At 35.7% G+C, this 23,481-nt stretch overlaps 1 protein-coding gene across 10 annotated transcripts in view; it reads left to right on the forward strand.

Annotated features, from left to right (window-relative positions):
• The window catches only part of NCOA2 (nuclear receptor coactivator 2), a 265,641-nt gene that overhangs the window by 98,792 nt on the left and 143,368 nt on the right, over positions 1-23,481 (forward strand). Inside the window, exons 3-4 of one of the 10 annotated variants that reach the window (XM_037505522.2) lie at positions 2,679-2,709; positions 3,524-3,661. The exons of 8 other annotated variants lie outside the window; for them this stretch is intronic. The gene's annotated coding sequence lies outside the window, so the exon portion shown is untranslated. The remainder of the gene's footprint in view (positions 1-2,678; positions 2,710-3,523; positions 3,662-23,481) is intronic. One more of the 10 variants, XM_037505514.2, reaches the window with a different exon arrangement.

A 23,481-nucleotide genomic window follows, 5' to 3' on the forward strand; every position in this document is an offset into this window, starting at 1 on the left:
TGCCATTGTTGAAAGTACATTTCAAATGATTATTTGTTGAATTTTGAATCCCCTCTTTGTTCTTAGATAGGAGAAGATTTCTGTTTAAAGATTGATTTAGGGCCTCCCTGGTGGCGTAGCGGTTGAGCACTGGGTTGTGAAGCTGCCTGCAGCCTCTGCAGCGCCGGTTTGATCCCCGGCTGCTCACCGGCCACCGGAGGAGGGTCCCACATGGTGCGCAGACCTGTCCTGCCGCCCACTGCTCCCCTCAGCAGTGTACTTTGGTCCTTCTGCCTGCTCTGCTCCCCGCTCTGGCTCTGGTGAATTCTCTCACCCTCCTGCGCTTCTGACTGTACCCAGTGCTTGTATAAATAAATAAATAAATCTTAAAAAAAAAATTGATTTAACTGAGAGACATATATATATCTATGAAGATGGACAGTGTATATTAAGCTATGGATCTGAGGCTTGGAGCACTGTCCACTGAAAATCAGTGTTAATCTAAACAAAAATTTAGTATATGTAAATGTCTTTTGCTCTAGGCAAAATTTGCTGCCATTTGTTTGTATCACTGCTTTTGTGGTATTTGCTTCAAATGTGTCAGCATGGTAAGCTGGAGAACAAACAAATATTTTAACGGTTGAAAAAATGCCCTCCATCATTTATTCCAGTTGGAGTCCTACTCCTTACCCCCTGGATAGTGTCCCATGGGACTCTGTTGAGCTGTTGAACTCAGTTTAAAATAGACTGGTAGTGGAATCAGTGGGTGTCCTTGACACTGAAGCATCAGTTGGAAACTATTTGTCTAACATGCCAGTTTTTAAAGCATTTTTACTATTTTCTTCCTCTTTCCTCACTTCCCCTTTTTCATTCACACATTAGTATAAACAGGTATGCTAGTTTTCTCCATAGAATGGAATTCATTCAGCACCATTAACTCTCCTTGCGCTCTTCCTCTCCTTCCTTTTACCTCCAGGTTATCCTTCCATCCTTTTCTTCCTTTAGAAGTATTTCTTAATTATTTCTATTATCCTTCCCTATGTTAAGTGCACTGGGAAATATAAAGAATATTTGCAAAAATTCAAAGCATGCAATCAAAAATATTAAATGTGACTACTGATTGAACAGTCAGTATTTCCCTATTCACTATTTTACTTTGAATTTTGGATTTCTCTTATTTTAAAGAAAAAAACTGGGCATTGATTTCTGAATGATACGTCTGCTCCTATGAAAAGCTTTAACCTATTCATAATAGTAGAGGTTAAGGCAGTAACAAAAACAACAAAAGCTGTCTATCATAAGTAAATGTTTTGTCTACATAGCCTTACAAGTGCTTTCAGGGTGGGTTTCTGGGAAGGTGCACACCTCACGAGCTAGATGTGCTGTGTGCTTGGAGAGGTTGAGACAGTCATAGAGTCCAGGCAATCTTCATTTAAAACAATGGCATTACTGTTTCTATGGGTACGTACAAGCAAAGCGATGTTATTTAGTAAGCATAGTACATTGCTGAAGAATAGATCAGAAATATAGGACCAGATTTTTCTGGTTAATCCAATGTCTGGAATAGCAATGTAGATTTTTTGTGTGAGCTTTATTAGAGGAAGTGGCAGTGGAGTTTGGATTCTCAGCTTTGCCTTTCTGTACTGTAAGAACAGGTTTATGTGTGCATGGGAATGAGAAGTGGTTTGAGATTGTTAATAAAATGTGTGTATTCTCTTGCCCTTTTTTGACATTGGCTTTAGGTTTTCATTCAAACTTGTGTTTTCTGTTTACCTGGATAGAGGAGTTGGTAGCTTTCAGAGGAAGGTCTATGACAGAGAATTTCATATAAGCTCTACCATATAACTTGAGAAATATATGGCGTTTGATTAGGGGTCAGTTAGTAAAATTTTTAGCTATGCTATTCACTTTCACTTTGGAAGGAAAGTGCCGAATATGTTATTTTCTAGACAGGTGTTGAATTTGAGTCAGCTGACCTTGCCCAGAATTTCTTTAAAGATAAAATAGCAAATAAAATCAGGCTCTTTCCATTAAACACCTCATAGTTTAGTTTTGAAATTCAAATTATTTCTGTCATTCTCAGTTATTTCCAACATCTAGATATGAGGACTACATTAAGCATTTTTTAATGAAATTATTCTTAGCCATAAAATTAATTAGGCAGGCTTTCTTCATCCTTTCCTCTCCCCTCTCCTCTCTCTTGCCTTTCGTCCATCCCATTTTTCCCATTCTTTTCCATTCTTTGGCATTAGTATATAGATGTCTCATTTATACTTTTATTGCTAGTTTGAGACACAGAATGGGGAAAACCAGAGAAATTAACAGTAAAGTTTGTAAATTGTGATTTTACCCTAAATTCATGTATTAAGTTTTCTAAGCATTGTTTATTATTCCATAAGTGGTAGGTGAGTGTGGGCAATCAGTGAAAATGTGTTCTCTCTCCTAGTCAAGGCTACAACTCTGCCTTCCCATCCAAAAAGAACAAAGGAAGAATAAAAAGTATATGGCATGTATTAATGACTGAAAAAGGGAAGTTATACATATAGTGTAAATGTATGTAGTCTGGTTTGGGAGGATGATGTCTCCAGGATTTTGTTGTGCCATAGTCTAGAATTGTTTGTCTTCACTACTTTTTAAAGTGTTCAGAAATACCGAATTGATAGAATTGATTCATAAGAACATTTTGTTTTCTTTAACAGTTTTGACCTTTTTGGTGCCAGATACAATTTCGTAAGTAGAAATCATACACTTGAAATTTTGTGGTCTCAACATAAAGGACTGAAGTATGTTGCCAATCAATATCACAGAATTGTAGAACAATTTTATTATGCCTCTTGAGAGGTGAAAAGGACTGAAAAAGTAGGAATGTGATTAAGCCAGCCAGGGTCAACTTTGGTGGAAGGATGAACAGGAAAGCTCGTTGAAAGCCTACTACTGCCAGATGGTCATACTGAGACTTTTAAATCTTTGCCTAAACTATAAAAGAGTATCTTTAACAGAAAAAACTTACTGTTATTGAATAGATGACTTAGAATAGAGGGAGCAAGAGCCAAAGGAAACAGTTGGTAACTATTTCTTTGTCATTAAAATGCTGTCTGATCTAGGTTTCTAAAAGTCCAGAAGTTGTTTCCTAGGTTATGAGAGAGAGGATGAAAATAGAAAATAGAGGATGAACTAATGAATGTATTCTAAATACTATGTTATGATTACTCATGCTATTATAATACTAGTAGAGGTTAGATGTTTAATATTGCTGCTGCTCCAAACTAGCCATAAAATTTTAAAATCCTTATTGTCTGTCTTGTACATTATCACTAATTTGATTTGTTCACTGATTATATTATATGTCATGGTCTGGTTCAAACTTAAGAAATTATGAAATCATCCTTTTTTTATACAGTACTCTTGTTAATCTTTAAAATGTATTTTTATGCATTTTAAAAAACATATACTAGATGCCAGTGATAGACACATATTGCTTTAAACCATAATGTGTGTTCACTATATTTGTCTATTGCCCATCTGCTTTTCTTATTTTTAAAAGGGAAAAAACAAAGCCCTTTACCCTTTAACACCACAGTGGCTCATCACTGAAGATGTCCACCCTGGAGCCAAAGCTGCCTACAGCGCTGGCCACAGCCCCCATAGGCATTCTACAGTGGGTCCAGCCCAGGCCCCCAAGGTATCCAAACTGCATGCCAGGAGCCACAGCCTTGCTTCCTTTCTCATTTTACAGAGAGAAGATGCATTTATTTATTATTTAGCCTTATAAATTTGATATTTTGACATACTGTGATATTTCTACCTCAGTATTCCTTTTAATTAAGTCATTACTGTTCCTGAGGTCTCTGTTGGTTGAGAGTCCTTTATTTCCTACTAAATTTTAAAGACTGGTTATGAAAATAACATACCTGGTTCCTTGTTTATAATACCACAATGAGGTTTCATAAGGCAGTTAGGGTTTTCACAATGTTTTGAAGCAGAGATAAATACTGGTTACCTTGAGGGATAGAGAGAGAGAAGGAAAAACAAACATTTACTATTACTTTTGGCAAAAACTGGTACTTGGCCTGAACATGTGTGGTTCATTATAAACTCTGGATAAATTCTTTGTATCAGAATGTTAAGTATGATCTGATTGAGTCTAAATTCTCTTTGATTTTAAACGGAGATTGAATCACTTTTTATTTCCAAAGCATTGAAATTTTATAACCTGGGCCATAATGTATATATTAGAACAGAATTTGTGTCTTTCAGCTTGAACTACTACAATGAGGATAATTGCAAAGACATTTTGTACCACTCTCCATACTAGTTAGGTGGGAAAAATATTTTTAATATAGAAAAGGAAAGTTTTGATTAGCTGATCTCAAAGATACTACAAAATGAGCTTTGTCAGAATAAAGCACTCAAAAAAGTTGTAAATCAAGGACATGAAGGAAGTTGAATTAGAAACATCCTGCTTCATTAAATGATTTTTATTATGTAAAGCAACACAAAATTAATGCTTTGTTTTTTCCATTGTTTTATTAACAGAACATGTTTAACATTACAACTGCCCATATATACATGTAACTTCCCTGCATCAATATCATTCAATATGTAAATTTGTTTTAAGGTAATATGGCTCTATTACCAAATATAATAATCATTGTGGGATCCCAACAAGCAGAAAGTAAGACATGAACACAAATTAAGACGTTTATGTTTAAATCATCTATTTAATTAAACATATAATTATTTGCTTAAATTTGATAAAGCCTAATCGAGGAAGTGCTTTTATTATAGAGACATGAGTGTGAAACCAAGTGTTACCAGCACAGATCCTATTTCAGTCATAAGTGCAAATGGAGGGCCTCCCCCGTGGCACAGCAGTGAAGCTGCCCTGTGAAGCTGTCCGCAGCCTCTGCAGCGCAGGTTCAATTCCCGGCCAGCCAGGGAGATACCCACACAGCGTGGCAGACCTCTCCTGCCTCTCCTGCTGCTCCCCTCATTAGTGTCTTCGGTCCATCTGCCTGTTCTGCTCCTCGATCTCTCTGGTGAACTCTCTCACCTTCCCGCACCTCTGACCTGTACCCCAGTTCTTGTATAAATAAATAAATCCTTAAAAAAAAAGCAAATGAAGTAGAAAGTTCCAGAACTAAAAGCTCATTAGTAGTTACTAGCATGCATATTTGTGCTTACCATGTACCAGGTAAGCAATTCTGGTAATAAGTCACATAATCCTATTATATCACTGGTATTTTGATCCCATCTTAAAGACAGGGAAGTGAAGATATTGAGAAGGTACTGAGAAGTCACTGACTTTGCCCAGTGATGCTTACCTAGACATATTTGGGATTCAGACTTGGTCTCGTTTACAGTGCTTTGTCTGTAAAAGTTTATAGTCCTAAGAAATAACTTATAGGTCTCTTTCACATAATAAGAAAATACTCAATTCTAAAAGCAAATTGTTATTTTTATGCAGGAAAAAAAATTGTCCTCCTAGGAGTAACAGGGAATCTTTTCAATTACTTTTTTAAAAAGCTTAATTTATGTTGAGATACACTTTGTTTTGTGCTGACTTTCATATTTCAGATATAGTCTCAACAGACATGATACTTGCATTTTATAAAATGTAGAAATTTTAGGTTACCATCCCTCTCTGATTTCCCTCAGTTTTTGAATATTTGGGAAATTACACCTGCTACATAGGATCTGTACATAGCGTATGTAGTTTTTCAGTTTTTGTGATACAATTAACAGTATTCACCCTGAACATAAAACTTTACCTAGTTAACAAATGCCATTTTCTCTTTTAAAACCGTTTTTGAAGCTTATATAAAATAAAGTTCTAATTTAATTAATGCTGTAAAATATGCTGTCAGTTTAGAGTAATTTATGCTATTTCTTAAACTAATGTTTAAAGTTAGCTCTAAATTTTTTTCTTTAAGTCTTTATATAGTTACTCATATGTTAAGTCACTTAATAAGTTTGTTTCATATACCTTCTAATAATTGCTTGACCACATCCATTTAAAATGGTGTGGAAATAATTTTTTAATAGACTAGAATTTAAAGTTGTTTTTTGAAGTTTTTCTTGCATGCCTACATTCTACTAGTTCTTAATATGCATTTTATTTTACCCAATTCTTTTTTAAAAAGATTTGTTTATTTACTTACGCATACAAGAACTGGAGTACAGGCCAGAGGTATGGGGGGCAGTGAGAGAATTCACAGAGAGAGTGGGGAACAGAACAGGCAGACTGACTGAAATACACTGCTGAGGGGAGCAGCGGGTGAGTCAGGAAAGGTCTGCTGTGCCATGTGGGTAGCTTCCTGGTCAGGGATCAAACTTGTGCTGCAATGGCTGTGGATAGCTCCATAGGTTGTGTATTAACCCCTTGCGCCACCAGGAAGACCCCTATTTTACCCAATTCTTAATACCAGGTAGGCAGAGAGAAATAATCTCCATTTTATATATGAAGACACTGAGGCTTCAAAATATTGATCACGGTCGTATAGTATGGTAGGTAGCTGTAGTATTTGAACCTGGGACTGTGTGTTTACAAAATCTAGTATAACATATGGCCCCTACAGTGATGATCTTTTTCTGTTTTGCTTATACACCTTCCTGAAATAGTTACTGTGTAAACTGTAAGGTAGTAATGTTTCAGGTGTAGTAAGAGAAATGGATGATGAACGTCATTACATAAATGGGATTGCAAAGCACAAGGTATCAACAAATCTAATGTCTTCTAATGGGTACACTGTGTGGGAAGAGTAATGCACACTGGGGCCATTGCTGCGTATCTCTTGACACTCTTATCCTGTGGCCCTTCTCTACAGCCTATAGCACTGTGTATTCTAGATAACAAGAGTAGCTAGAAATGAAACAGAAATAGGGAATATCTTATGTTGATGGGTGCTACAAAGACAGAAAAGTAATTGCTGGTTACAGTCTTAGCTGAAAGCATCTTGAAATTGTAGCTCTTAATGGTAGCTGTAGCATTGTAGTGTAGCTCAACTAAACTGTAAATTTCCCTGCTAAATGATAGGGAAAAATCCATATCTTGGGCTTATACAAAACACTAAGTAAATTCTTGTTAATTTTAATTTGCCTACTAGAACTTAATGAATTATTTCAGGTATATTCTCTAATTAAATGCATATAAAAAGTGGTTACACGTAGTGACATCAAGATTGTTACAAATGTAAGGTTATTATAAAGAATATTTCATATGTAGTCAGATACATGGACATTAGGAAGAACAAAAAGATGGAGTTTTATTGAGCATCTGAAGTAAATCTTACCTTTCTTTATTCTTGATACTAGTTTCTTGATACTGACTCTTTTATTTTTTTTTTTTAATGCCAGTGTTTTTTTTTTTTAAAGATTTATTTATTTATTTATACAAGCACTGGGTACAGTCAGAAGCATGGGAGGGTGAGAGAATCCACCAGAGCCAGAGCGGGAACAATAGGCAGACCGATGAAATACACTGCTGAGGGGAGCAGCGGGCGACAGGAGAGGTCTGCGCGCCATGTGGGACCCTCACGGGCGGCTGGGGATCAAACCGGCACTGCAGAGGCTGCAGGCAGCTTAGCAGCCCAGCATTCAACCGCTGTGCCACCAGAGGAGGCCCTGACTCTTTATTTTTGATACTAACTTGAGTTTAATCTGTTTTGCCTAATCAAGTTTTACTTTCCTATCTTCCTAACATACTTGTTCTTTTTCTCTGGTATGTTTTTGTTGTATTGAGATAATTCACATAGAGCATTTAGAATGATATATAACACTTAGATTGTTTTATAAACTTTGCTTCTGTCATCCTCGCTCTTTCTCCTCTCCTCATCATCTGCTTCTGTTCTTCATTTCTGATTTGTTATTCCTAGTCTAGGATGAATTAAATTCAGATCAGTAATTCACCAACAATCTCTTCTGAGCTCTCATCTCTTGCTTAGTTCCTATATAGTCTACTCCTCTTTCTCTTTTTACTCCCCTTTTGGTATTTCTCATCCTTCTTGTGCCTTAAAAGTTCTTAGCTCATATTGACAGGGGTTGAGTCAAGGCTTCTTTCCCCAGTAACAACCAAATAATCAGTTGATATCTTTAATATTAGAAACACACCTTCATGCGCACATAGGTGCAGTCACTTAAGAAATGATACTCATACATCATAAGTTAGTTACAGGTTAGCCAGGTAGTTTGGTAACAGACAAAAAGGAAATGCAAAAGGCTGTCAGAGAGTGAGGTCCCTCCATTATATTTTTCCCTTTCCAGCCATCTAGGAAGGAATGACTTTCATGAAAACTAAAGACCTTCATAAAGCAGTGCGTCAACACCTGAGAAATCAGTATGCTGGGGTTTCTCTTTCAAGATCCCTGAGTATTCGTAATAACTCTTCTAATATATGTTTTCTTTGGGATTACTTCCTTACCCCCTCCTTCCTTACACACTGTCAAGCTCCTTTAAGCTATGAAAGAAAGAGGAAGATGTTTATTTTGAAAATTTGCTTCCAACGAGGGCTTTTACAAGTTATCTGTTGGGAGCACAACCTGGACGTTCTGAGGGTGAGCATAGAGAAAGAAGTATGAAAAGTGGTTGTGTTTCCTATAGACACCAGCAAATGATCATTTGTATTCTTCAGTTGCTCACCAGATTTCTAGTGTCCCTTTATGTTAAGAGGTGCTGTCACCGTGGCAGTCATCTAGTAAGAGGCAAAAGGGGAGTATGAAAAAGGAAGGCCTGTTCTTTATTTACCCAGGAGTACTTTCGAACATTCTTATGACTAAATATAATATAGTAAGCTTGAGAAAAAGGAAAAGTCGCTGAAAATCACCAGACAAATAAATATTGTTTTGACATATTATCAGAAAATGCCATTTTAGAAGTAGAGTCTTTAAGTTAGAATGTCTGCCAGATAGACATAAGGACTTTTAAGATCTCTTTTATTGGCTGCTCTAGCAGTTGCTATAAAGCAAAAGAGTTAAGCCCAGGGGCTCAGATCTTTGTGTCTTACATTAGAAAAGGCATCAGTGAAACAATCCATGCGCAACAGCCTGTGGGGATTTAGGTGTGGTCATATAGAAGTTTTCCTACCCTTCCACTAGCCCCTAGTGTAAGCAGGGAGCAGCCAAAGTGCTTGACTACTCCCAGCATCCTGGCAGGGTTGGTTAGGAAAAGAGCAGGTTATGTTTGCTGAAACAGTGAGAGTCATTCCTGAGATTTTTTTTTTTTTTTTGGATCTGTCAAAAAAACAAAAAAAAAAACCTCACAAGCCTCTTTTTTTAAAATTTTTTAAAAAGATTTATTTATGCATACAAGAGCTGGGGTACAGGCCAGAGATGTGGGAGGTGAGAGGATTCACCAGAGACAGAGTGGGGAACAGAACAGGCAGGATGACTGAAATACACTGCTTAGGGGAGCAGTGGGCTAGACAGGAGAGGTCTGTTTGGCCATGTGGGTTTCTCTCTGTCCAGCTGGGGATCGAACTCCGTCAGATTGCTTCATAATGTGGTGCTTAACCCGTTGCGCCACGAGGGAGGCACAAGGCTTTTTTTAAAGGGAACTGGCTCTAACTGGGATGTAAGCCAGTGCTGCTGATCACACTCACATAAAGTCCTAATTGAAAATTGAAGTCAACACAGGAAAATATGAAGACAAATGAAAGAGGGAAAGTCCTGATCGCACCATTTTAAACTTTCCATCCAGGTAGGCCTACAGCCTGCTGTAGCCTTAGACTTTCCATATATATGAAGAAATGAATTCCACCTTTACTCATCCTGGTTTGAGTTGGATTTCTTGGGGGCAATCAAAACAGTCCAGGACTCTACATAAGAAATCATCTGCTTGTGTTAAAAAAAAAGTGACTATACCTGTCTTTCAATTCCCTACCATTTGCCAACATTTATATATTGATAGTTTAGCACTCAATACCCTGTATATTGAGGGATACCTTGGTGAAATGCAAGCCTTCTAGTATTAGAGCTGGAGTCCTGTAGCTTCCTTTGGTGGGTGAAACAATACAAGAGATTGTCAGAGCCAGGGAAGAATCTAGACACTGGGAAATCCGAAGCTTTTCAGGATCATGAAAGTCAGCACCATAATTACACCAATAGAGAGAAAACTATGGTCATCTGTCGGAATTCATGTTACCTCCTTTGATTCTCAGACAGGTGCTTTGTTTTTAAACATACATAAGATTCATTGCTTCCTAGGGACAATTTGGTGAAACTGAAGAATCAGGTCTGGGCATATAGAATTTTTCCACTTTCATGCAAAATACTGAAATATGGAATTTTATACTCAATCCACAACTACCTCCCTATGCGTGAAGTAAGTAGGGTAGATCCAGTTTTTCTGAGTGTTGGTGAAGTGTTATAAAAAGGGTGTTAATTTAAGCTAGACTTCTTTCATTGAAGGTAGAAGAAGATATGAAATTAAGACATTTTTTTTGTGCACAGTGACTGGTAGACTACAGTGGAAAGAACAATGACAGAAAAATCAGAAATCTGGTGCTGAGTGCTAGCATCCACAGTCTGAAGTCTTGGGGCTTTTTCCCTAGCAGTTAGTTATTCCTCATAGACTCTATCCCCGTACGGGTTCTTTTTCCTCAAGAATGGTTTAGGTAGCACCTTTAGTGATTACCCACTCTGCATGGAATATGAAGCATGGAAGGCCAGTGTGGACTGTGTGGAAAGAATGCGACATAGATATGACCTGTGCTGGGGGGAGTAAGGGGTGGGGAGGAGCGGCATCTGTATCAGACATGCTGGGTATGGAAGCATCTTTGAAGATGCTTACTAAGCAATATGAGCCAGTCATTAAAGTTCAGGAAAAGATCTTTCAGAAATCCAGGTTTGAAAGCCATTTCTGTAGGGACCATAAACAGCTGCTAATATAGAAAACATTATGCTTGTGTCCTGTAGTAGATCCAGGGCAAGGTAAGTTCACTACAAGTGACTAGGGAGTATTCCCAGAAAAGCTTCTAAACTAGGAGATTCATCGTCCCATTGGGTTTTCTTTCTTTTTGGATGATGGCAGTGAAGGTAACAACATTAAACAATATCTGAAACCTCATAGAAAAAAGAAACATAGCCCTTTGCCCCCAGTGTCTTGCTTTTATACTAAGCAGCAGTCCATGGCTAAAGTTTAGGACTACATAGTTTGCACAGAGGGGTATGTTTAATACCATACTTACCATCTATAATAAAAAAGCATTAAGCTTTAGAATTTCAGGTTTTGGTGTCTACAAACTTAAGATGATACAACAAAGCAACTATTAATCAAAATATTCATGAGATGACGCGTTCCCACTTCTACCTCCAAGTTTGATTTATTATTTATTATTCAAATCCCTGAAAGTGTGGCCATAAACTCCTATTTTAGGAAATATAACACTCAAGTAGTCATTTTCTCTTGCCCTAGTGAAGATCTTAAAGGACTATTATTATGAATATTTGATAATAAAAAAATGAAATTTTGTAAAAGGTGGGAGATAATACAGAATGTCTACGAATCTTAAGAAAATATGAAGTGTGCATTTTTTAAACTTCCTTTCAGGAGATTCTGTTAACAGTTATGTAAAGGAAAACAGTCAGCTAGTGGAAGTTCATCATATTCAACTAGATTCATGCTAATGGAAGTTCATCATACCAACTAGATGCATATGATTTGACTATAAAGAATAAAGGCATGTTATTGAGCATATATCAACTACTACAAAAACATCTGTCCAAAATAGGACTACATGGGCAACTGAGTGAGTCTACCATGGATCCCATCTTTACTACTAATTAATTACATGCAATTCATGCCACAATTTATGTGTCACTGGATTTTTTTTCCTGCTATAAAATGTGCCTCTCATAAATTTCATGCTTCTTTCAATACCAATCATAATAGTGTCAAGTGAGTGGTAGTGGATCAGGTATAATATTAATCCCAAGTGACAGGATACACCTCTGAAGTGCAATGACTATCCAAAGTAATCCCAGTGTCCTAGTTTTCTTTGTTTTCTTCTTTTTTTTAAAGTTATCATTGGTTTACAATGTTATTTGTGTTTTAGAAGTACAGGGTCTCTCCCTTCAGGTGTTACCACACTACACCCACCATCAAAACACCAAAAGTTCCCCACCATTGTCCTGGCTTTTAAAAATAAAATTACTCCCTCTGTGTGTTCTCACTTAAAATTGAATGTTTATTTTAACAAACATGCAGAGAGACCCCACTAGCAGGCTAGGCACTCAAAACACTGCTGGAAACCCACCCTCAGCACCCAGCTTCATGTTGACTCCCTATCTGCTAGTTTTTTCTTTACTGAGCACACTCATCCATGAAATTGAGAAAAGACTTAACAGAGATGTTGTAGTCAAAAGACAAAACTTCTGGGGACTTTAAGCTTTGCCACAGATATCTGAGAGTAGCTGCTTTTAGAGATACGACTTAAACAACATCTTTTTTTTCTTGATCCTTGAAGCGGAAGTATTTATTTGTAATACCAGAATGACACATTTAAAATGGTCATTAACATGATTTTTCAGAACAGTTCAGAGTCAAAATGATTTTCTCTATGTCATCATTCAGAATCTGATATAATTTAAGTCCAGGAAAAAGAAACAACTTGCCCAAGTTGATTTCAGGTGAATGTTGGTCAGATACCCTAAGACCTGTCCCAGGAGGGCTCCTTAAGGTAGCCAGGTATGGCTTGTGTTTTGTATTTTGTCAAACCCAGGTCTTAGAATAAGTTTTACCTCACAGGAATTATTCTGGTATGCTAATAAATAGCATTTTTCTAAGCAAAGCCACAAGTAATGTGTTGAGAATCTACTCTGTGCCATTTATAGTACTGGGTCCACTAGTTTTGAGGAAAAGCAAATTTTGCTCATTTTGAGTTTTTATTATCATCAAGAGAATGACATATAAAAATGTAGAATAGGATAGTTCTGTGGCTGAGAGAAGCACCCACAGGGGAAGGGTTGTAGTTCCAGGCAGAGAGGGCCTTATGTACAGAGGCTCTGTAGTGAGAAAGAGTAATTAATTGAAATAGTTCCTTATACATGAAACAGAAGTAGTCAGAGACCAGGATTGAAGAAGTTACTAGGTCCAGATCTTAGCAAGTCTTATAAGGCAATTTTACTTTAGTTTTGCATTCCATAGGAATCCATTGAAGGATTTGATACTGGGATACTGGGAAATGAAATGATGGGATGTATTTTAGAGTGGATACTCTATACAGGAGCAAATAGACTACAGAGAGTGGAGATTGAGACACATTTAAGCTAGTGAAGTAATCCAGATAAGATCATGGCTGGGGTAATGGTAGAGGTGATGGAGATAAGGACATTTGAGCCCTATTTGGAGCACATCAGTAGGAAGGTAGTGAATTGAATATTAGGTGAGGGAGAACCATTCATGGTCCTTAAAGACCTGATTTTGTCTCCTTGGATTTTCAGGCTCCCTATGATCACATCATCCCATTAGCAAAAACTTAATGTATTAAGTTTTTTTATGTATTGACAAATGTGAACATGGGATTATTCACAGTAGCATTATTCATAATAGTCAAAATAATGTGAATATAATTCAAATGTCTCAGTTGATGAAAAATACTGGGTTGTCGGATAAGTCATGAAGTATTTTTTCTGCTATCTATGCAAAATGTTTCATGACTTTTTCTACAGCCCAATAGTATGTATAGAATATTATTTGGCAAAAAAAAGGAAGTTCTGATACATTTCATAGAATGGATTAACTTTGAAAATATGTTTAGTGAAAGAAACCAGTAATAATAGAACATGTATTTGTATGATTTCATTTTATTAAATGGCCAGCTCTTTAGAGATAGAAGTAGATTAGTGGTTGCTGGGACTGGCTTAGGAGCAGGGGAAAATGGGAGAGTCTGCTAATGTATATGGGATTTCATTTTTTTTTTTAAATGGATAGCAGTGATTTTTTTTTTTTTTTTTTTTAGATTTATTTATTTATTTATATAAGCACTGGGTACAGTCAGAAGCGCGGGAGGGTGAGAGAATTCACCAGAGCCAGAGCGGGGAGCAGAGAAGGCAGAAGGACGGAAGTACACTGCTGAGGGGAGCAGCGGGCGGCAGGAGAGGTCTGCGCGCCATGTGGGACCCTCCTCCGGTGGCGGCCGGGAATCGAACTGCGCTGCAGAGGCTGCGGGCAGCTTCGCAACTCAGCACTCAACCGCTGCGCCACCAGGGAGGCCCCAAGGGATTTCATTTTTGAGTGATGAAATGTTCTAAAGTTGGTTATGGTGTTGATAGTACAATTCTATGAATATACTAAAAACCATTCAATTGTTCATTTTAAATAAGTGAACTGTGTGGCATATAAATATCTCAATAGAGGTATTATAAAAAAAACTCTAAAATAGGAAAAAAGTCAGTTAGTTTATCTAGAAAACACCACCAGTGGTAGAATTAGGCATATGGAATATATTAGGAAATGACAGGGAGGAAATAGCAAAAAAATGGAAAAAACCTAAATGTCTTAATAACAGGAGAATGGATTAATAAGTTGATATCGTCATAAAAAAGAAATGATATTGAGAATACTGTTGATTACCAAAACCATGTAAAATATTGATAGCTTATAGATCTGACTTTGAAAATAGTATTTGTGGAACATTAGTATAGATATAAAATATCTACATTCAACTGTTTAATCCTTATAACTACTATTCATATGTTTCCAAAGAACATCATTTAAGAAAAAAAAAAATCAGACCTCCCCGGTGGCTCAGTGGTTGAGCGCAGGGTTGCAAAGCTGCCCGCAGCCTCTGCAGTGCCAGTTTGATCCCCGGCCACCGGGTGAGGGTCCCACATGGCGCGCAGACCTCTCCTGCCGCCCACGCTGCTCCCCTCAGCAGTGTACTTCGGTCCTTCTGCCTGTTCTGCTCCCCGCTCTGGCTCTAGTGAATTCTCTCACCCTCCCGTGCTTCTGACTGTACCCAGTGCTTGATAAGTAAATAAATAAATCTAAAAAAAAAGGAAAGACAAAAAATTAATACATTTTTAGAAAAATTGTATGTTTAAATGTAGGGTCTTTAAAAAAAAAAACTTCAGGTTCAGTTTTATTTGACTGAAAAATTGAGTGTATTGCACATCTACATAGAAGAACCAGTGAACAATTTCTGACCTTAATTTTTTAAGAAGAGGAAAGAAAGATTATTATGTGGAACAGCAGAAAAGGCAAGATGTGATCATGTAGATGTAGAGCAAAATGCAGCATGATAGCAAAAGAAAGCAAGCATGCTGTAAGGGAAAAACTGTAGGGTTTCAAAAGAGAAAGTTGAACATCACCTAACTCTTAGATGACTTCTGTCATTTATACTTAATTACAAAATATTTTGCAAACCATTTTCTCCCTTTTGTTTAAATTTGTTTTCTATGATCTCTGAACCAATCAAGAAAAACAAACTTTTCTGCTTTAATAAGGTAACCAAAAGTGAGATATTAGAGTATACCCATAATTGGGACTGGAGAAAGTGAAAAAACAAAACAAAACAAAAACAGGAAGTGGAGAAACCTCTAAGTTCTACCTGGAAAAAATCTTAGAATTGTTTTAAGAAAACACATGGGCCTTCCTGGTGGCGCAGGCCATTGAGCGCGGCGCTGTGAAGCTGTCCGCAGCCTCTGCAGCACAGGTTCGATCCCATCCGGCCGGGTAGATACCCACATGGTGCAGAAAACCTCTCCTGCCTCACCTGCTGCTCCCCTCAGCAGTGTATTTCGGTTGGTCTGCCTGTTCTGTTCCCTGCTCTGTCTCTGGTGAATCCTCTCACCTTCCCGCCCATCAGGCCGGTACCCCGGTTCTTGTATGCATGAAAAAATATATCTTTTTTTAAAAAAAAAAAGGAAACGAAAAGCTTGGCTTTCATACATTTGTATTTTATCATTTTTTGTTACTGATTCTAAAATTATTTTACTTGTAAAATAAGTCAGCAAAATATAAGGTTTTGTTAGTGACTGGTAAAGAATAAAAAATCAATTTTTTTTTATTGATGTAACGTTGCATTATATAACGTTCAGGTGTGCATTGTTGGAATCAACATGTATATATACTCCATTAACTTTACCGCTAAAAGTCCATTTCTATCCTTAACCACGCTGTTGTCCTTCCTTTCTGTGAACTACCCATCCCACTTTTCCTTTCCCTTCTGGTATCCATTAATTGGTCTTATAGTCCAAAGTTTATTTTTGTTTTATTTAGTTCATCTGTTTTCTCTAATACCACATGTGAATGAAATGCTATGGTATTTAATTGCTGTTATGTGAATGATGCCTGTATTTTTAAAGTTATATGTGTTAGAACTTCAGAGAATTGTTGAGATTATGTTACATTTAAATTTTAACACTGAGAAATCTTTGCTGCAATATTTCTAACTTTTGCTTCTTAAATTCTTTGTTTTGCTCTCCTTTAATGTTAATCTTCCCCCTCTGCCCCCCAGAGTAAGCCCCTCATCTTAAAAGCTAGAGGATATTTTTTATCTTTCCTGAGATTTTCTTTTCCTTATCTCTTTTAATTGCAGTGTTGTAATGGGTCCTGTCCCAAATTTCTACCTTAATTTTTCTCTTTATTTAATTTAGACATAGCCATTTCACATTAGTTTTTTGCCTCTTTATCTTGGAAGAAGAAACTGGTATTCTCTAAGTATATTATAAAATTCTCCTATTTAACTAAATGGCAAACACTGAAACATGTCTTTGATAATTGGAGACTCATTCATAACAAGAGGAGCAATTCTATATATTTTCCCATCTTTTTGGTCAATTCTGCATACTTAAGTTGACAAAAAAGCTCTGTGCACAACTTAGTGTTATTTTGAGCAGAGTGAACTTATGTTCTGGCTAAAATATTTCTGCCATACCACTGGCCACACAGCCTTTAAAGTATTCAAGAGTGTTCTTATTTAAGTATAGATATATGGATATGTACATGTACGCATGCATGTTTAGTTGTATGTATTTATGACAGAGTATATTGTTGGAATTTTTTTTCATTGGAGAACATGTATTCTGATGTTTGTCACATCTGTTCCATCCTAGTTCTCTGAAAGAATTGCCAATTAAAGTCCAGTTTTTTGATGTTCTAATTAATCAGGAAGGAAAAAATTTGCTTTTAAGTCTTCCCCTTGCTAATTAATTAGAAACATTAATTTGAAATTTCTGTCATATTTTCTTTGCTTATTCCTCTTCAGTTAACTGGGATTTTCATTTTTGTTTTTAGAATTAGATGAGTATTACTTAGATTTTAACTCATTTTAATATTTCAGATTCCTCATAGAAAATAGTTTAAGTAAGAGTTGACCATTTGTACTGTTACATTCATCATTTAAAAAAAGACTCAGTGCTTTCCTAGTGGCACAGGGTTAAAGTCTCAGCAATATCAAGCTATTCCTAGACACTGCAGCATGAGTTTGATCCCCAGCCAAGGAGCTAACCCACATGGCACAGCAGACCTCTCCTGACTCACCACTGTTCCCACTGCTTCAAATCAAAAAGTGATTTGAAATAAAATTAAATTTGTGAAGTAAATTTTTTTGAGCAAAATTTGTTGAGGAAAATTCTAGAACAAATAGAACAGAAGAAACAAGAGATAACAAAAGAAAATTTGCCTGACCTGAAGAAAGGCTCAAATCTACAGACTAAAAGAGACCATGGTCAGCAGTGTTCTGCTCTCCAGAACACTGTATGCATAAATTTATTCTTGTATGCATAAATAAATAAAAATAAATCTTAAAAAAAAAGACTCAGATGGGTTCTTTAAAATGTCAAGTTTTCCTTGTTTATAGAAAATAAGATTCAAATTTGCATGATTTATATAGTATTTTTAGGTGTAGAATTCTTTCATTAGTTAAGCTCACGAATAAGCTAGTGCTTCTCATTTCTTTTCAAGGACTATGTCCTTCCTGTTAGATGCTTTCAATTTACTGGAAGTCTGTGAGTAGTTAAAGATAAAGTTTGGCAAGAAAAGTTTGATAACTGTAAATGAAAGAAGTAAAATCGTAGAATAAATGAAATTTTAAAAATAGCATATTTGTACTTATTTTTTAGTTGGTTGTTCATTTAAAATCATCATAACTGCAAAGCAACCTACTGGCTGGGTGGTATGGCCTTTTTAATAGATATATATGGACTTTTTATATGCAGACATTTAAATGCATTTAATTGTAGTATAAATTGTTTCATCTAATGCTTTGTGACAGTTCTGTTGTGAATCCCATTTGTGGGACAATGGTGCATCAGAGTTTTCTATTGTGAATATTAGAGAAAAACTGAGTTTAGGTTAGTTAACATCTTACATAATTAAGTAGAGTTCACTTAGTAACAAGGAAATTGAGGTTCCAAGTAGGAATACTTTTTATTTTCACATTCTGTGTGGATTTGGGGCTTACAAGCCATCAGTGGTTTTGTAAAAGATTCTTAGAGTTAGAATAGCTGTTCTATTTTAAGAGTGGTGTCTTCAGGGGAATTATTTTGGGGAAAATTCAATCCTTTTGCTAAATACGGAAATAATATTATTTGCTTAGCCATTAAAGACTGTATCTGTAATGAATTTGGAGATAGAGCTCATGTGCAAATGTATGACTGCACAGTACCAAAATTGTTCAGAGAATTGTTAAAAGATGACATAAAGTAAAATAATTTTGCAATTGGTAATGAGTAAAAAAAAAGTACTGTAAACTTTTGACCCTACTTTAAAAAAATACCCTAAAACTAGAGCTGTGTAAAGCTCCTACAGATGGCAAGGTTTAACGTGTATTCAACTCTCACCCTTCACAGTAATTATGATCAGATTACATACACTCTGTACACCTTGGAAACGTCAGTCTTTAGGAAGGTAAAGTTAGATCTGAATTGCTTTCCGGTGCATGTAAATATTAGAAAACCATCGAGCACATTTAACATAAAAAAAAAAGATGCAGTGTTTTATGGTTTTTTTGTTGTTGCTTTAGTAAAAAAAAAAAGATGCAGTGTTTTATGGTTTTTTTGTTGTTGCTTTAGTGAAAATGTGCCCTTAACATAACTTTTTTTGCCATGAAATTTTAAGTTATAACCAGACTCTTAAGATTTTTGAGGTGTTTGCTACTCTCACTTGAAAAGTTAGAGGTACATTTTGGCAGCACGTAAATAAGTACTGATTAATCTTTTGTATATAGCTATGACCTTTATTTATAAATACACCTATTAAAAGCCATCCACAAGTCAATTTTCAAAATACCAAATATAAAGGTTTTATTCCCCAAGTGAGATGCTCAAGTAGCTGTATACAGTATATATATAAATTGGTTTGTAATTGAGGTATTTCACTTTTATTTCTGATGATATTAAAAATAACTAAACAGTGGCCATGAAAGAATAGTTTTCTTCATTGAATGTATTAGTATGTGTTTAATAAATCTGTGTAAATTGAACAATAAAAAGATTATTATTTTATCACTTCAAAAGAATTTCTCTTTAGAAAATTACAAAGTACTTTGTTTTATACATTAAACATGCAGTTTAATGTTATTTCTAATATGATGTCTCTGTCTGTGATTATATCAAATAAAGAATAGAAGCTGTATTTTAGTTTCTAATGATGACCTAACCACCAACCACCTTTTTTTTTTCCCTTTCCTATCTTCCTTCTTCACTTACACACCCCTTCATCCCCTCTCTTGGGTTGATGTGTAATCTGACTCTTGTGACAGATGTGAGGAGGCATAGCAAAGGGATTCTCTGATTTTTAGACCAGTCGGTTAAGAGAGTGCTCTATTAAATCTATGGCCAAAAAAATTTTCCTTAGATTTTGAAAATGACTGTCATCAAAGTCAAAGCACATTATAATATAAACAAAAAATGACAGAAAGATCAAGGGAGTAGAAGAGGAGACTTCACGATAAGTTAGACACTACTAAGAATGTTTTGGAGGAAGGGGGAGGGTTTTCATGTTGAAGCATGTGCCTTGCTTTGACTGAATCTAGCTTTAGTTCTGTAAACATCCCTCCTTCTAAGATGAATCAATGCTTTTTAGCCATGTCTGTACCTGTAGCAAAATACTGTGATGAAAGTTTATGGACAGTTAAAGAAATGGCGAACAGTAAAAAAGCTCGATGTTTTTGAGAGCCTACAGATACTGCCAATTTGAACACATTCTGTAATACAAAATACAAATGTGCATTGTCAGAACTTTATTGTTCTAGACAATTTTCAATTGACTTAAAGTATATACTTTTTAATGTGTTTATTTTTTCTTGGTAATTAGGCATGTGTGCAGAATCCCTGATTTTCCAGTCTCCTAATTCAATTTGCTAGATCTCTATAAAACTTTTCCTATGGAAAGTATTTTTTGTGGGGAGTGAAGGGTTTGGCTGGGAATTTCCTTCATTGGGCACTGTGACTCAGGAGCAAGGAGAAGGCCTGATAGTTTAATATGTAGAAACTGTGTGTGTAAACATGAGTGTACTGGCATATGGGATAAGAGAGATAAGAAGGAATAATCATTTGCTCCCTCTATTTTCTTGCAACACTTCTGTCCATTTCAGTAGTGGTAGATGGCCATACTGTGCTTTGTTACAGAGTGGCAGGAAAGGGTGCTGACATGATTCTGGTATTACTTTTTGATGTTGAGAGCACTAACATGTAAGCTCTGGAAAGCATTTAATCACTGTAGTTTCTACATAGTCTAGTGAGAGCAGCTTTTAGTGATTTACAACTTAAGAAGTTGAGTATTTGTTCTCCTAAAAGTCTTACTTTATTAAAGCATTTAATTTAAAAAGGGGAAAGAGCTTCTCAGTTTTCCCATTAGAGAGCACAAAAGAAAGCACATAATGACTACTTATTACACAATCCTCACATAAGCATAGCATTTAAAATTTACAACCAGGGTACCAATTACAGGTACATTCAGTCAGTTGAAACATATAAAAATGTAATATTAATAAGTTCAGTCTCCTTGACAGTACGCCTTTGCTTGCTTTGCCCCATTTCTTTGAGTTTATAATTTTCTTTTAGCTAAAAAACTGACATGGCAAATCTGTCATTTACTATATTGAATTTTGTTTATAATCAGGACCAGAAGTGAATGTTTATTTGAAAGATGGCAAAGGGAGAGCTCCTCCTTGCTTGAGAAAATGTTTTTTCAAAAGCGTATGCCTGTTACTTTTTAAAAATGGGCCAAGATATAGTTTCAACATATATTTTTCTTTTTACTGCATATTACAAACAAACAAAATTAGCATTCTAAAATGCATTCATAGCTTTTTAGTTGCTAATTTAATGTTTTGAAAAACCCTACAAAGCAGTGCTCTATTTTAAATAAATACAGGGTAGGTAATTCATCATTGTTGTCTTTTTTTTTTTAATCTTTAAACTAATTGCTCATAGATATGTTTTCAAAATAAGTGAATTCAAGCTTGATTTTATATGATGTTCATTTTTCATCAATTATGCAAACACTTATTTGAACAAACAGTATTAATGTCTGTTGATTGGGTAGATTTCAACATAGAATCCTTGTGCACCACAAAATAAATGCAGGTTTCTTCAATGAGAGCAACCCCAAATATTTAATTTCATTTTTTTGTTGTCAAAAAGAGTAGGGGAGCCAGAGTGGCAGGAAAGACTAAAGCAGAATGTTTTGTTATTTTACTTTTAAAGAAAACAGCTTATTTCTATAGTAAAGAACCACAGGCTGTCTGGGACAACACTGAACTTAATTCCAGGTGTTAGGCTGTGATTTCCATCAGTATATATCATCTGTTCCATGGTAGTAAGTTATTTTCATGTCAGTTTATAGTACTGTAATCATCTTTATTTCTGTATTTCTTAGAAGCTTTATTTTCAAGCTATAAAGGCCCCAGGTATCATGTAATGCCTTCAAAGTTAAAACCTATAGTTACTAAACATTTTTCTGGCTGTTGTATAGTTACTTAGGGTTAGTGTTCAGACATGAGTCTAGGTTCACACCTACCCAGATCAGTGGCTCATGATATCAAATCATGGTGTTTCCCTAATTGTAGATGAAACATTTCTAACGGCTGGTGTTAATCAAAGAGATATATGTTGAATCTGGCAAAATTAGTAATGGGAGTGTCATAAGAGAGAGGCAGAGAAAAAGAGAGAATTAAAAACCTCTCTGATAATCTAAGACACTCTTAAGCTCCTAGATTGAAAATTAAAGTTTCAGCATAGGCATATCTTCAGTTTTATACAAATTATTTTTAATTATGTTTTATTGAAAAAATTTCTCAAGTATAAATTAGTGTTATAGAATACCTTCAGAAAGTCAGAATATGAGTATTTCCATCTTTTTTCTACTTGTCCGTATTTCCCACAGTTTTTCTAGTGAATGTTTTTCCTTAAAAAATAGTAAACCCAAGAAATATAAAATTTTCAATATTTGTCCTTTAGGATAACTGAGCATATAACTGATGATGTTGTATTTATAGCTTTTAAGCTTAAAATGGCACACTTACCAAGAAAACAATTGCTCAAACTTATTAAACACTGAAACTATGCATACAGCTTATTTTCTCCAGTAACTGGTGTTACAACCTATTAAAAGTACAGAATTGTATGGAATTCATATCTGGTAATTTCTGTTTTACTTGCATGAACACATTTAATACTCAACCCTATGAGGTAGTGATGTGGTAGTTACTTTTTCATAGAAGAGAAACCTGCAGCTTGAAGAGGTGAAATAATTCTTCTAAGGTAACGCCTAGTAACCAGTGCAGCAAGGATTGGAACTAGTCTGACATCAGAACTCATAAACTTAAATAGTAGATAGTAGTTAGCTCGATTTTGCATTGTGGTATAGAAAATGTAACCTGGGAAGAGAAGATAAGAAAAAACTGTGCTTAATGTAAGATTTTGCCTACAAGTGGAATGGTAAATGCTCAAATATCTGTTTGTTGCCACATCATGTAAAAATGACCAGGTTGAATATCATTAAATGTAGAGGGTAGATTATAGACCAGATGGTCTCCTGGAAAGTAGCTTGACTCTGACTTCTCAGTAAGCTTCCCAAGTTGTTGAAATGGAGTAAAAGATCTATGTCACTACTCAGTGGAAGAGTTGGACCTGTGAACATGTACATCATGGAAATGAGAACAGAGTGCTAATAGTGGTTTAAAGAGTGAACTCCAAGTGAACACCACAAGGGTAGACTCCAAGTTGTAGAAATTGATTTGAGGAGTAGCTGCTTCTCATATGGGCAGCTCTGTGTAGCAGGAGCAGCAGGCATTTCTACAGAGGTAATAACCCTTCTGAAAAACCAGGTGGACTAGCTAGTCAATCATTAATGAATTCTCATGTGGCCCTCTTCAAAGAGGAAGTCAAGTATAAAATGATTTTATGTAAAGGAAATAAAAAGTTAATAAGATCATATTTATTCTAAAGAGTAATTTTGTAATTTTTGTCTTCTTTTCCAAACAGCACATTCATTGATGTTTCAGCAGTTCCATAAATGCCTGCTGTTCATGCTTTTGTAATAAATAGAATGACTAGGTCA

This window comes from Talpa occidentalis, unplaced genomic scaffold (genome assembly GCF_014898055.3).
Source record: "Talpa occidentalis isolate TD23 unplaced genomic scaffold, MPIMG_talOcc4v2.1, whole genome shotgun sequence".
NCBI lineage: Eukaryota > Metazoa > Chordata > Mammalia > Eulipotyphla > Talpidae > Talpa > Talpa occidentalis.